Below are 12,965 nucleotides of genomic sequence, written 5' to 3' on the forward strand. Positions count from 1 at the left end.
ACTGCCTGTGTGTGTACATTCAATTGCTTCAGTCATGTCCAACTCTTTGCAAGCCCATGGACTGTAGCCCACCAGACTCTCCTCTGTTCATGGGATATTCCAGGCAAAAACACTGGAATGGGTTTCCATGCCCTCCTCCAGGGGATCTTCTGACTCAGAGGTTGAACTTGCATCTCTTGTATTGCAGGCAAATTCTTTATCCACTGAGTCCAAACACTGCCTAGGAGGCATCTTTAACAAAAGCAGTTAAGCAACTCTTGACAAATATGCTGGTAAAGAGGCAGCGCATTGTGGATATTTATGTGCATTTGTTGCTCAGAAGCATGTCAATATGATCATCGATGAAGTTTTGTCACTTACAATCAGATAGTCAGTAATACAAACCCATTTGGATTTATTTGCCTTTAGTTCATCATTTTAATAAAAATAATGTTTAATTTTCACTAAAAAGAAATGTTACATTAAAGTGTATTAGTTACATAAGAGCTCTCATCTAACTTATATTTGGTTACATGTTCATTACTTATATCTAGATAATAACTTGTATCATAACTTAGGTATCTAGATCTATTCTTTTAAAATATGTTCTTATATATATTTTTTTTAATCCAAAAACAAAAAGAAAGAACAATAGTTTAATTAAACTACCTGAGATTATTAAGAACCTCACAAGGTTAGTCTTAGTTTTATTTGTGGAGGCCCCTGGTAGAAAACAAATAGATACTAGTAATACTTGATATGTGTCCATTTAATATATCTTCATATATAATAAAAATACTTCTTATACAAAGTTACATTTTCAAAAATATACCATGCTTATTAATTCCATGAATACCTAAATTAGAATGTACGTATGTGAAAGTCGTTCAGTCATGTCTGACTCTTTGTGACCTCATGGACTGTAGTCTGACAGACAACTCCATCCATGGAATTTTCTAGCAAGAATACTGGAATAGGTTGCCATTTCCTTCTCCAGGGGATCTTCCCGACCCAGGGATTGAACCAATGTCTCCCGTGTTGCAGGCAGACTCTTTAGTGCCTGAGACACCAGTTCAGTTCAGTTCAGTTCAGTTGCTCAGTTGTGTCCGACTCTTTGTGACCCCATGAATCGCAGCACACCAGGCCTCCCTGTCCATCATCAACTCCCGGACTTCATTCAGACTCACATCCATCAAGTCAGTGATGCCATCCAGCCATCTCATCCTCTGTTGTCCCCTTCTCCTCCTGCCCCCAATCCCTCCCAGCATCAGAGTCTTTTCCAATGAGTCAACTCTTTGCCTGAGGTGGCCAAAGTCTTTAGCATCATTCCTCCCAAAGAAATCCCAGGGCTGACCAGGGAAGCCCTAAATTAGAATAAATGAGTATAAAGCAAGAAATGTCTTTATTGTTCCTGTGGTCAGAATTCAGTTTTAAAATGGAAATAGCTGTGTCCCCAAAATGTGAAGTCACTTGCTCTGAATAATAATTCCAGGATCTTCTCACAGCATTCTTCTCTCTATTACAGAAGACTTTAGAATATCTTTAATGATGGCCTTGTGAGAGCCCACATCTACGTATTTTAAGTACTGTAGTTAAGAAGGACACAGTATTTGGGAGCGATGATTTTATGATATCCAATGACCAGTTATTTGGAGAATAAGCTAAAATATTTCTACTGGAAAGAAGCAAATAACAGAAAATCACTAGACTGCTATTATTTTAACTTTCTTATCTGACCTGGGATATTGGACATAACAGGTTCCGTTTTGTTTCTTTCTTTATTTTTTTTCAAATGAAATGTACTTCTCCACATAGAAGTCAATCTGTGAGATGTTTTATGTAATAAATATTAATGCTCAGACAGATAAAACTCAATTTTTCAGTAGGATTCCAATCACTAAAGGATGATATAGACTTGACTCTGCTTGAGGGCAGTTTGATGCATGCGGAGAGAGTTTTCATGATAAACAAAGATAGGGATAGGAGTAGGCAGTCAACCAAGGAATTTTTGACAGTTTTGAAATTTCTGATCCAGAATACCTAACATCAGTTCTGCTCTTTGGAATACTTGGTTGGTCTATTTTAACAAACACACTAAATGTTTGTAGGCACCTATCGTGTGACATGCATGGTCAACACTTGGGAAAGAGCAGTGGCTGGAAAAAGTCTTGCAGACTTGCATTTTATGAGGCCACAAATGCTACTATGCAAGATTACAATAGCATTATGTTGAAAAAAGTAAAGTGAATGCTTTACTTTTAAAGTATTTAAAAGTAAAGTAAATTTCACTTAACTTTAAAGTGAAATTCAGTTTCACAGGCAAAGTGAATTAGAAATGCTGATAGCGTGATTAGGGTGATGTTTTACTTTAGTTCACTCACATTCTCAATCACTAGAATAATACTTGGCACATGGTTGACACTTAAATTTTCGTTAAGTGTGTTAACCTAAAACAATAGATCAACCAGCTATTTTTCCAACAGAACTGGCTTAATCAGGAGCAGCAAATTGCAATTTGGGGCATACAGCAAAACTACAGTCTGATAAGGTAAAGGAGAAAATTTCTTTTACAGAGAAAAAGGGGGAGTTTAGGAGGTACTGCTGTAAACCAAACATCCATTGGAGGAAACTTGAGAGTTTGAAGTATGGTAGCTTTTCATTGTGCTTCCCAGGTGGTTAGTAAAGAACACACCTGCCAGTGCAAGAGACTTAAGAGACACGGGTTAGATCCCTCTGTCAGGAAAATTCCCTGGAGAAGGAAATGCCAACCCATTCCAGTGTTCTTGCTTGGATAATGCCACGGACAGAGGAGACTGGAAGGCTATAGTCCTTAGGGACTCAAAGAGTCAGATATGACTGCAGCTTTCCATTGGCAGAGTTATGACAGTCTCTCATGGCTGAGCTGTTGAGGGCCAAGGAGAAAATAATTTTTCCTCCTGCTGGCAGTAGTAGAGAGGAGTGTCACTTTCTGTCAGAAATGCAGTCTCTTTTGGGATCTGCGCTGATGTTGAGAGGTACCTGCACAAGAATATCACTTTCTGGCCTCTTGACTCCATTTTAGTCAGATTTTCTTCTATTAATTTTCACAAGTGAATACATGAATGACCATTGGGTTGAGATAGCCTATTGTCACATTGCTGTCACACAGACACATAGACCATGATCTTATCTGACAATGAAAACAGGTTAAAGCAGGAAGAACTAACTAAGAAACTGGAAACTAGTTCTACAGCTAGGTATGTCTTGCTGTTGTTCATTTGCTAATTTATGTTTGATTGTTTGTCACTCCATGGACTGTAGCATGCCAGGCTCCCTTGTCGTTCACTGTCTCCCGGAGTTTGCTCAAATTCATGTCCACTGAGTAGGTGATGCTTTCTAACCATTTGATCCTCTGCTAATCTCTTCTCCTCCTGTGCTCAATCTTTCCCAGCATCAGGGTCTTTTCCAGTCAGTTGGCTCTTCACATCAGGTGACCAAAGTACTGGAACTTCAGCTTAGCAACAGTCCTTCCAGTGAATATTCAGGACTGATTTCCTTTTGGATTGACTGGTTTTTCTCCTTGCAGTCCAAGGGGCTTTCAGGAGTCTTCTCCAGTACCACAATTTGAAAGCATCAATTTTTTGGCTTTAGCCTTCTTTATGGTCCAGTTCTCATATCCACACATGGTGAATGGGAAAACCATAGCTTTGGCTATACAGATCTTTGTTGGCAAAGTGATGTCTCTGCTTTCTAATATACTGCCTAGGTTTGTCATAGCTTTCCTTCCAAGGAGCAAGTGTCTTTTAGTTTAATGGTTGCAGTCACCAGCCGCAGTGGTTTTGGAGGTGTATCTTAAAACAATTTAATCTCTTAGAGATTCTTGTTATTATAAATGCATGAATTAATTTTAGTTTGCTTTCTTCTTTGACCAATTCAGGTGGTTTATACTGCTGAATGAGTCCTAACTAAAACGGGATGTATTTATTCTTAAAAATACCACTTTCCTTTTAGGTGGGCATTAGCAGTTTATAGGGTATTTTATAAACCTGATAAGTCTTTAAATTGTAGGAAAAATCCCCCTATTGATTTTTTCAGAGAATACTTCTTACAGACATAATTAGATAGACAGAGCTCATTTACCTTAACTAGTAAAAACTACTCTTTCACTAAGTTAAAAAAAATCTTTTTGATATCTAGAATTTCCATAAACATTGTTAAGAGACAGATGGACAATTTTTCTTGTGTTTTTTTTTTTGAAGTCACAGTTGTGAGATGAATATAAGATTCCAATTCTTATATTGACAGAAATTCTTGTGCTATTTATTCATAACCACAAAAGTTTTTAATGGGGCCATTAGAAATTTTAAATCTTTGGCAGTAAAATGGAAAATAAAATACTTAGCAGAAAAAAGACTCATTTCTTTCAGTTACATATATAATTTAAAGATATATATACTTACATCAAGTCATATCAGGTATGTAAAATTGGTTACTTTTAAAGCAGTAGAACATGTCAAGTTTTTAAAATTTAAGTTAGCAAATGAAAGTGAAAGAAGACACTGAAAAAGTTGGCTTAAAACTCAACATTCAGAAAACGAAGATCATGGCATCTGGTCCCATCACTTCATGGGAAATAGATGGGGAAACAGTGGAAACAGTGTCAAGACTTTATTTTTTTGGGCTCCAAAATCACTGCAGATGGTGACTGCAGCCATGAAATTAAAAGATACTCCTTGGAAGAAAAGTTATGACCAACCTAGATAGCATATTGAAAAGCAGAGACATTACTTCGCCAACTAAGGTCCGTCTAGTCAAGGCTATGGTTTTTCCAGTGATTATGTATGGATGTGAGAGTTGGACTGTGAAGAAGGCTGAGCGCCCAAGAATTGATGCTTTTGAACTGTGGTGTTGGAGAAGACTCTTGAGAGTCCCTTGGACTGCAAGGAGATCCAACCAGTCCATTCTGAAGGAGATCAACCCTGGGATTTCTTTGGAAGGAATGATGGTGAAACTGAAGCTCCAGTACTTTGGCCACCTCATGCGAAGAGTTGACTCATTGGAAAAGATTTTGATGCTGGGAGGTATTGGGGGCAGGAGGAGAAGGGGACGACGGAGGATGAGATGGCTGGATGGCATCACTGACTCAATGAATGCGAGTCTGAGTGAACTCTGGGAGTTGGTGATGGACAGGGAGGCCTGGCGTGCTGCGATTCATGGGGTCGCAAAGAGTCGGATACGACTGAGCAACTGAACTGAACTGAACACCTCTTTTTATTTTTGCAATAAAGTTCAAATTCCTTGATAACTCAGAATGCCTTTTATTTCCTTAGAAATATAAATTGAGTTTTAGTCAATCAATGAAAAAATTTATAGAAATAATTTACATTGATAGATTTTTCAGATACTGAGAGCTTTATATAATTTAGCAAAATAAAAAAGGACATATTACTATGCACTTACCAAAATTTTGAATCTCAGTAATGATAAGGCAGTTCTTTAAGTTAAAACATTAAAGTTATCACAAATATATATTTCACCATCAATAATAAGATAGTGTAACTAAATGTCAAATCAAGTGTAAAGATAGTGACTCAAGCATGATGTATTATTTAGAATTGGAGAAAATTTTTTAGAGTCTGTGGAAAGATAACGAAAAAAGCATAGTAGTTTAAAATAGAAAAACAACAAAAGGCAGTATAAACTAAGCCTAAGAATTGAAAATGTGGAAGGCCAGGAAACTGTAGGTGTAAGAAAATCAGGACAGCTAATCATCTCCTGAGTGGAAATACTTATAATTTATACTCCCTAGGAAAATACAGCCTCCCTGCAACATGACATTCACAACCGCAGTGTGCAGCTGTCCTCCTACCCACAGGCTAGTTCCCCACCCCCACCCTGAGATAGTGTACTTATGGGTCTTTAAGATTACGTTCTTTCTTCAAAATCTACAGGCTCTAATTATCTCAGACATGGGGAAATTTTTCCGTTGTCCCCTTCTCTTGATTTAAATTCTAAGAATCTGTGACATTAAAAATACATTGTTTCTCCTTTTATCTTGTAATGTTGTGTCTTCCTGAAATATATGCTATGGGGTCTACTCTATAATGTATCTTATTAATTTTCCCGGGCAGCCAAATGTTGACAACAAGGAGAGTGTGATGTTTAAATTCTAGTGGCTTGCTTTGTAATAAGACCAAATGTACAGGATAGAGGGGAATGTTGTTCAGTCTTTAATTAAATTCAGCCAGAGAATAAAGATGCACTGGTCTAGGGTCTGTCCACCCCTTAAACACATGCTCAGATCTCCTCTCAACAGATCTGACTGCAGTGAGATACCTATAGTAGCCTTTAGCTACATTACTATACTTTCATATCTATCATGTCATTTCCTCTAAGATCTTATTTCCTTTAGGATCTTCATTTTGCATGTTTTGAGGCTTCCCTTATGGGAAAGCTTTGCTCACAGACTGCCTATCAGTCTGGTCAAGACTTTCTCAGAAATTATCTGGTAACCTTCTTTTTAAGCCAATTCTTTCTCTCTCTCTTTCCTCAGATGTCAAACCTACACTGTGGTCTGTAGCCTCTCCTCAGCTATTGTCTGCTCTCTCTCCCCCATTATCTTTTGTAGCCATTGTTTTTCAGACAGTCTCTTTAAATCTATCTCCTCTTGGCATCTACTTCTCTGGGAACCAAACTGTCACAGGAGAACAAGCTAAGTTCTCATCTGAAACAATAGGAAATACAGGATAAGTGAATGATATCTATTAAGTCCTAAAATATCCAATGAAATATTATTTAAAAATTAAGATAAATGGGCTTTTACAGATTAAAAACATAATACACTATCAGAAGCTGAGAAACCACACAAGAGGAAATCCTAAAGGGATATCTCTTAGGTAGAAGGAAGATGATACTAATAGGATGCTCAAATGTACAAGGACTGAAAAGTATTTTAAGCTATAAATATGGTAAAAGGTATTGAAAATATTTTTTAAATATTTTGTCTTAATTTCTTTAAGAGAATCAAAATTTTAAAGAGCACAGAAATCATTAAATAGAAAACACACTAGAAACTATTAAAAGTAGAAGTTAGTTCTTTGAAAAATTAACACAATTGTTAAACTTCTAGCAAATCTGATCAAGAGAAATAAAATATCAAATAGCAGTGCCAGAGGGATATTAATACAGATTATATGAGTATTAAACTAACAAGGAGAAATTATCTTTTAATGTGTACTGATAAACTTAAAGATTCACATGAAATAGGCAAATTGCTTGAAATGAAAATTTTCAGAATTTGTAAAAGAAAATAGAATATCTGAATGGTCTCAAATATATGTATTTTTAGTGAGATGTAGTTGATTATGTGTTCTGCTGTGTAGCAAAGTGATTCAGGTATATATCAGATTCTTTTGTCAGGTTCTTTTTATTATATTTGCTACAAGATATTGACTGTGGTTTCTTGTTCTATCCAATAGGATCTTACTGGCTGTTTATCTGTTTTATACATAGATATATTTCCTAATCCCCAACTCTTAGTGGATCCCTCATCAGCCTTTCCACTCTGGTAACTGTAAATATGTTTTCTATGTAAGTGAGTCTGTTTTGTAAATAAGTTCATTTGCATCAGTGTTTAGATTCTACATAAAAGTGGTATCATATAATATTTGCCTTTGACTTCACTTAGTATGATAGTCTTTAAATGCAACAATGTTGCTATAAATGGATTTTTTTTTTCACTTTTTATGGCTGAGAAGTATTCCATGGTATATATGTACCACTTCTTCCGTATCCATTCTTCTGTCAACGGACACTTAGATTGTTTCCACTTCTTGGCTATTTTGAATAATGCTTCTATGGACGTTGGGGTATATGTGTCCTTTTGAATTAGAGTTTTCATCTCTTCCAGACATATGCCCAGGAGTGGGATTGCTGGATTATGTGGTAACTCTATTTTTAGTTAGTTTTTATTTTATCTTTTTTTTAAGGAACTTCCATACTGTTCTCCATAGTGGCTGCGCCAGTTTACATTCCTACCAACACATCCTCCACACCGTCTCTAGCATGTTTATTTGTAGAAGTTTTGATGATGGCCATTATGAGGTGGTACCTCATTGTAGTTTTGATTTACGTTTTTCTAATAATTAGCAATCCTGAGGATCTTTTCAGTGCCTATTGGCCATTAGTATATTTTCTTTGGAGAGCTGTCTGTTTAGGTCTCCTGCCCAGTTTTTTTTTTTTTTTTTTTATTGTGTTCTATGAGCTATTGTATATTTTGTAAATTAAGTTCTTATTGGTTGCATAGCTTGCATATATTTTCTCCCAGTCTGTAGGTTGTTTTAATTTTGTTTGTGGTTACCTTTGCTATGCAAAAGCTTATAAGTTTGATTAGGTCCCATAAATGGCAACTCACTCCAACGTTCTTGCCTGGAGAATCCCAGGGACGGGGGAGCCTGGTGGGCTGCCATCCATGGGGTCGCACAGAGTCAGACATGACTGAAGTGCCTTAGCAGCAGCAGCAGCAGCATCTATTTATTTTTGTTTTTATTTCTGTTTTCTTGGGATACTGACCTAAGAAAATTTTGGTATGACTTATGTCAGAGAATATTTTGCCCCTGTTCTCTTCTAGGAGTGTTTAGGTGTCATGTCTTCCATTTAAGTCTTTAAGCCATTTTGACTTTATTTTTGTATATAGCATGAGGGTGTGTACTAAATTCATTGATTCACACATGGCTGTCCAGCTTTCTTAACAACACTTGCTGAAAAGAAGGTACTCTATTGTTCCTTCTTGCCACATTTGTCAGAAATTGACTGTGGGTGTGTGGGTTTATTTCTAATTCTCCGGAATAGCCTTATATCTACTGATTAAATTGCATATGTAATCAAACACCTTCACAGAAAATGTATGCCCACATTGTTTCATGGATAATTTCAATCCAACAGTACTCATCAGCATAGAGAAAAAGTCTGTAAAACAGTATTAGTCATTGAACCTAATATTACTTAAAACAGATAACATATCTTAACTGAGGTTTATTTAAATAGAGTAAAGTTGGTTGAGTTTGAAAATATGTTATGGTTATACAATAAAGAATATTATTTTAAGAAATGCAGAAAAATTTCTGATAAACCCTAATTCTTAATTGTTAACAGTCTCAGAAAACTAGGCATTGAAATACATTTCTTTAATCTGATTTTAAAACTGATAAATCTTTTAAAAACTATAATCATACATTTACCTAACATATGTATAGTGGTGAAATATTGAGATATTTCTGCTAAAAGTGAGGCTAGGCCAAGATGTTCACTCTTCATTTCCATTCAATCTTGACCTCAAAGTCCTTCCTGTTGAATGCAGAAATGATAATCAATCAGTGCAAGACATACAGCTGTATATGAAGTAAAAATTTATTTACTCATTTATTTATTACAAAGCATAATTGACTAGCTAGAATATTTAAATGAATATTAAAAATCTATTAAAACTAATGCATATATTTAGTAACATATATATTTTACAGTGTCAACTACAAACTGGCACTTGCCAAGATCATTGCTGACAACTGAACAACAAGGGCCTCAGGTCTTTAGATAGATGTTTTAGGAACAAATTTTATGATCTCAATCATTGCATCTCCTCATATCTAGAAAAGCAATAAATCCCTTCATGGTGACATCAGATCCTCATAACTAGCAGCAAACTTTTTATAAAATGAATGCTTAATGTTATTGAACTCCCCTCTTCACCAAAATCCTATATATTGACCTTCCCCTACTACCTCTTTAGAGCAGTCTCTCAGAGCTATCTGAAGTGCTGTCTCAAGGGCTACAGTCCTCATCTTGCCCCAAATTAAATTTGCAACTCTCAAGTTGTACATCTATTTAGTCAACAATAGAAATAATTTTATTTTAACATATTGACTGTGGATGGTGGGAAATTACATTTAAATGTCATATACAATTGCGTAAAAACATAGCATTAACCAAATTGGAGTAGAAACTTGGCTTTTTGCTGCAAATTACAAGATATTGCAGAGATAATATTAAGGAAAACATAAAATAAATAGGAAGCTATACTATAATCATATTTTGGAAGTTACAATATTGTTAAGTTATCAGTTCTTCCTGGATTGTAGTTTCAATACAATACCAATAAAATTTGTAAGACATTGTTTTAATAGAAGTTGAAAAATTGATTCAAAAGTCAATTTCCCTTTTATGGAAGTACCTGTAATCTGTGATAGCAAACATAATCTTGAAAATGAAAAGCAAAATTTGAGGATGTATACTACCTGATTTCAAGGTCAATATAAAATCACAACAATAAACAGCATATATTAACACACTGGGATAAACAAATGAGTAAATGAGAATTTGGCCCACAATATAAACTAACATTTCTTAATGGAGAACAAAAATTTTCTTCACATGTAAACTGAGAAAGAATAAATATATGAAAAAATATGATCTTCAACTCCCATACTACACAATACAGTAGAATTAATTTGAGGTAGCTCATGGACTTAAATGTAAAAGCTAAAACCTCTGAAAGATAACATATATGAAAAATATTTGCACCAATGGTGTTCACAGAGATGACTCCAAATGAACTCACTATGAAAAACAAAAAATAGAAAATTTTGATATTCAAAGTTAAAAGCCTTCTCATTAAAAGACTTTTAAGTAAATTAAAGAAGTACAAATTAGGTGAAGACATTTGTAATGTGTACATTTAAGGAAGAATTTATGTCCAGACTATAACATCATGCAATAAAAAAATACCGACAAGTCGATAGAATTTTGCAAAAGGCTTGAAGAGTTTTTTTTTTTTTTTCTTAATAAAAAGCATTGTTCAATTCAGTTCAGTCACTCAGTCGTGTCTGACTCTTTGCGACCCCATGAATAGCAGCATGCCAGGCCTCCCTGTCCCACCCAACACCCAGAGTTTACTCAAACTCAAACTCCTTTGTCCATCGAGTTGGTGATTCCATCAAGCCATCTCATCCTCTGTCGTCCCCTTCTCCTCCTGCCCCCAGTCCCTCCCAGCTTCATGGTCTTTTCCAATGAGTCAACTCTTCACATGAGACGGCCAAGGTATTGGAGTTTCAGCTTTAGCATCAGTCCTTCCAGTGAACATCAGGACCGATCTTCTTTAGGATGGACTGGTTTGATCTCCTTGCAGCCCAAGGGACTCTGAAGAATCTTCTCCAACACCAAACTTCAAAAGTATCAATTCTTCAGTACTCAGCTTTCTTCACAGTCCAACTCTCACATCCATACATGACCACTGGAAAAACCATAGCCTTGACTAGATGGACCTTTGTTGGCAAAGTAATGTCTCTGCTTTTTAATATGCTGTCTAGGTTGGTCATAACTTTCCTTCCAAGGAGTAAGCGTCTTTTAATTTCATGGCTACAATCCCCATCTGCAGTGATTTTGGGGCCCTCCAACATAAAGTCTGACACTGTTTCCACTGTTTCCCCATCTATTTCCCATGACGTCATGGGACGCCATGATTTTAGTATTCTGAATGTTGAGCTTTAAGCCAACTTTTTCACTCTCTTCTTTCACTTTCATCAAGAGGCTTTTTAGTTCCTCTTCATTCTCTACTATAAGGGTGGAGTCATCCACATATCCAAGGTTATTGATAATTCTCCCAGCAATCTTGATTCCAGCTTGTGCTTCTTCCAGCACAGCATTTCTCATGATGTACTTTGCATATAAGTAAAACAAGCAGGGTGACAATATACTTCCTTGATGTACTCCTTTTCCTATTTGGAACCAGTCTTTTGTTTCATATCCAGTTCTAACTGTTGCTTCCTGACTGCATACAGGTTTCTCAGGAGGCAACTCAGGTGGTCTGGTATTTGCATCTCTTTCAGAATTTTCCAGTTTATTGTGATCCACACAGTCAAAGGCTTTGGCATAGTCAATAAAGCAGAAATAGATGTTTTCTGGAACTCTCTCGCTTTTTTGATGATCCAGCAGATGTTGGCCATTTGATCTCTGATTCCTCTGCCTTTTCTAAAACCAGCTTGGACATCTGGAAGTTCATGGTTCACATATTGCTGAAGCCTGGCTTGGAGAATTTTGACCATTACTTTAGTAGTGTCTGAGATGAGTGCAGTTGTGTAGTAGTTTGAGCATTTTTGGCATTGCCTTTCTTTGGGATTGGAATGAAAACTGACTTTTTCCAGTCCTGTGACCGTGCACCACTTTCACAACATGATCTTTCAGGATTTGAAATAGCTCAACTGGAATTCCATCACCTCCACTAGCTTTGTTCATAGTGATGCTTTCTAAGGCTCACTTGACTTCACATTTCAGGATGTCTAGCTCTAGGTGGGTGATCACACCATTGTGATTATCTGGGTCATGAAGATCTTTTTTGTACAGTTCTTCTGTATATTCTTGCCACCTCTTCTTAACAGCTTCTGCTTCTGTTAGGTCCATACCATTTTTGTCCTTTATTGAGCCCATCTTTTCATAAAATGTTCCCTTGGTATCTCTAATTTTCTTGAAAGATCTCTAGTCTTTCCCTATCTTTTTTTCCCTCTATTTCTTTGCATTGATTGCTGAGAAAGGCTTTCTTATCTCTCCTTGCTATTCTTTGGAACTCTCCATTCAAAAGGGAATATCTTTCCTTTTCTCCTTTTCTTTTCACTTCTCTTCTTTTCACAGCTATTTGTATGGCCACCTCAGACACTAACAGCCCCCCCCCACACACAAAATGAACTTTTCATTATAGGGGACTGGAATGCTAAAGTAGGAAGTCAAGAAACACCTGAAGCAACAGGCAAATTTGGCCTTGGAGTATGAAATGAAGGAGGGCAAAGGCTAATGGAGTTTTGCCAAGAGAACACATTGGTCATAGAAAAACACACTTTTTGCATTTCTTCTTTTCCATGGGGATGGTCTCGATTCCTGTCTTCTGTACAATTCATGAACCTCCATGATCGTCTGTCTCAGGTGGCCTCACATGGCATGGCTTAGTTTCATTGAGTTAG

Source organism: Capra hircus, chromosome 14, assembly GCF_001704415.2.
Source record: "Capra hircus breed San Clemente chromosome 14, ASM170441v1, whole genome shotgun sequence".
Taxonomy (NCBI): domain Eukaryota; kingdom Metazoa; phylum Chordata; class Mammalia; order Artiodactyla; family Bovidae; genus Capra; species Capra hircus.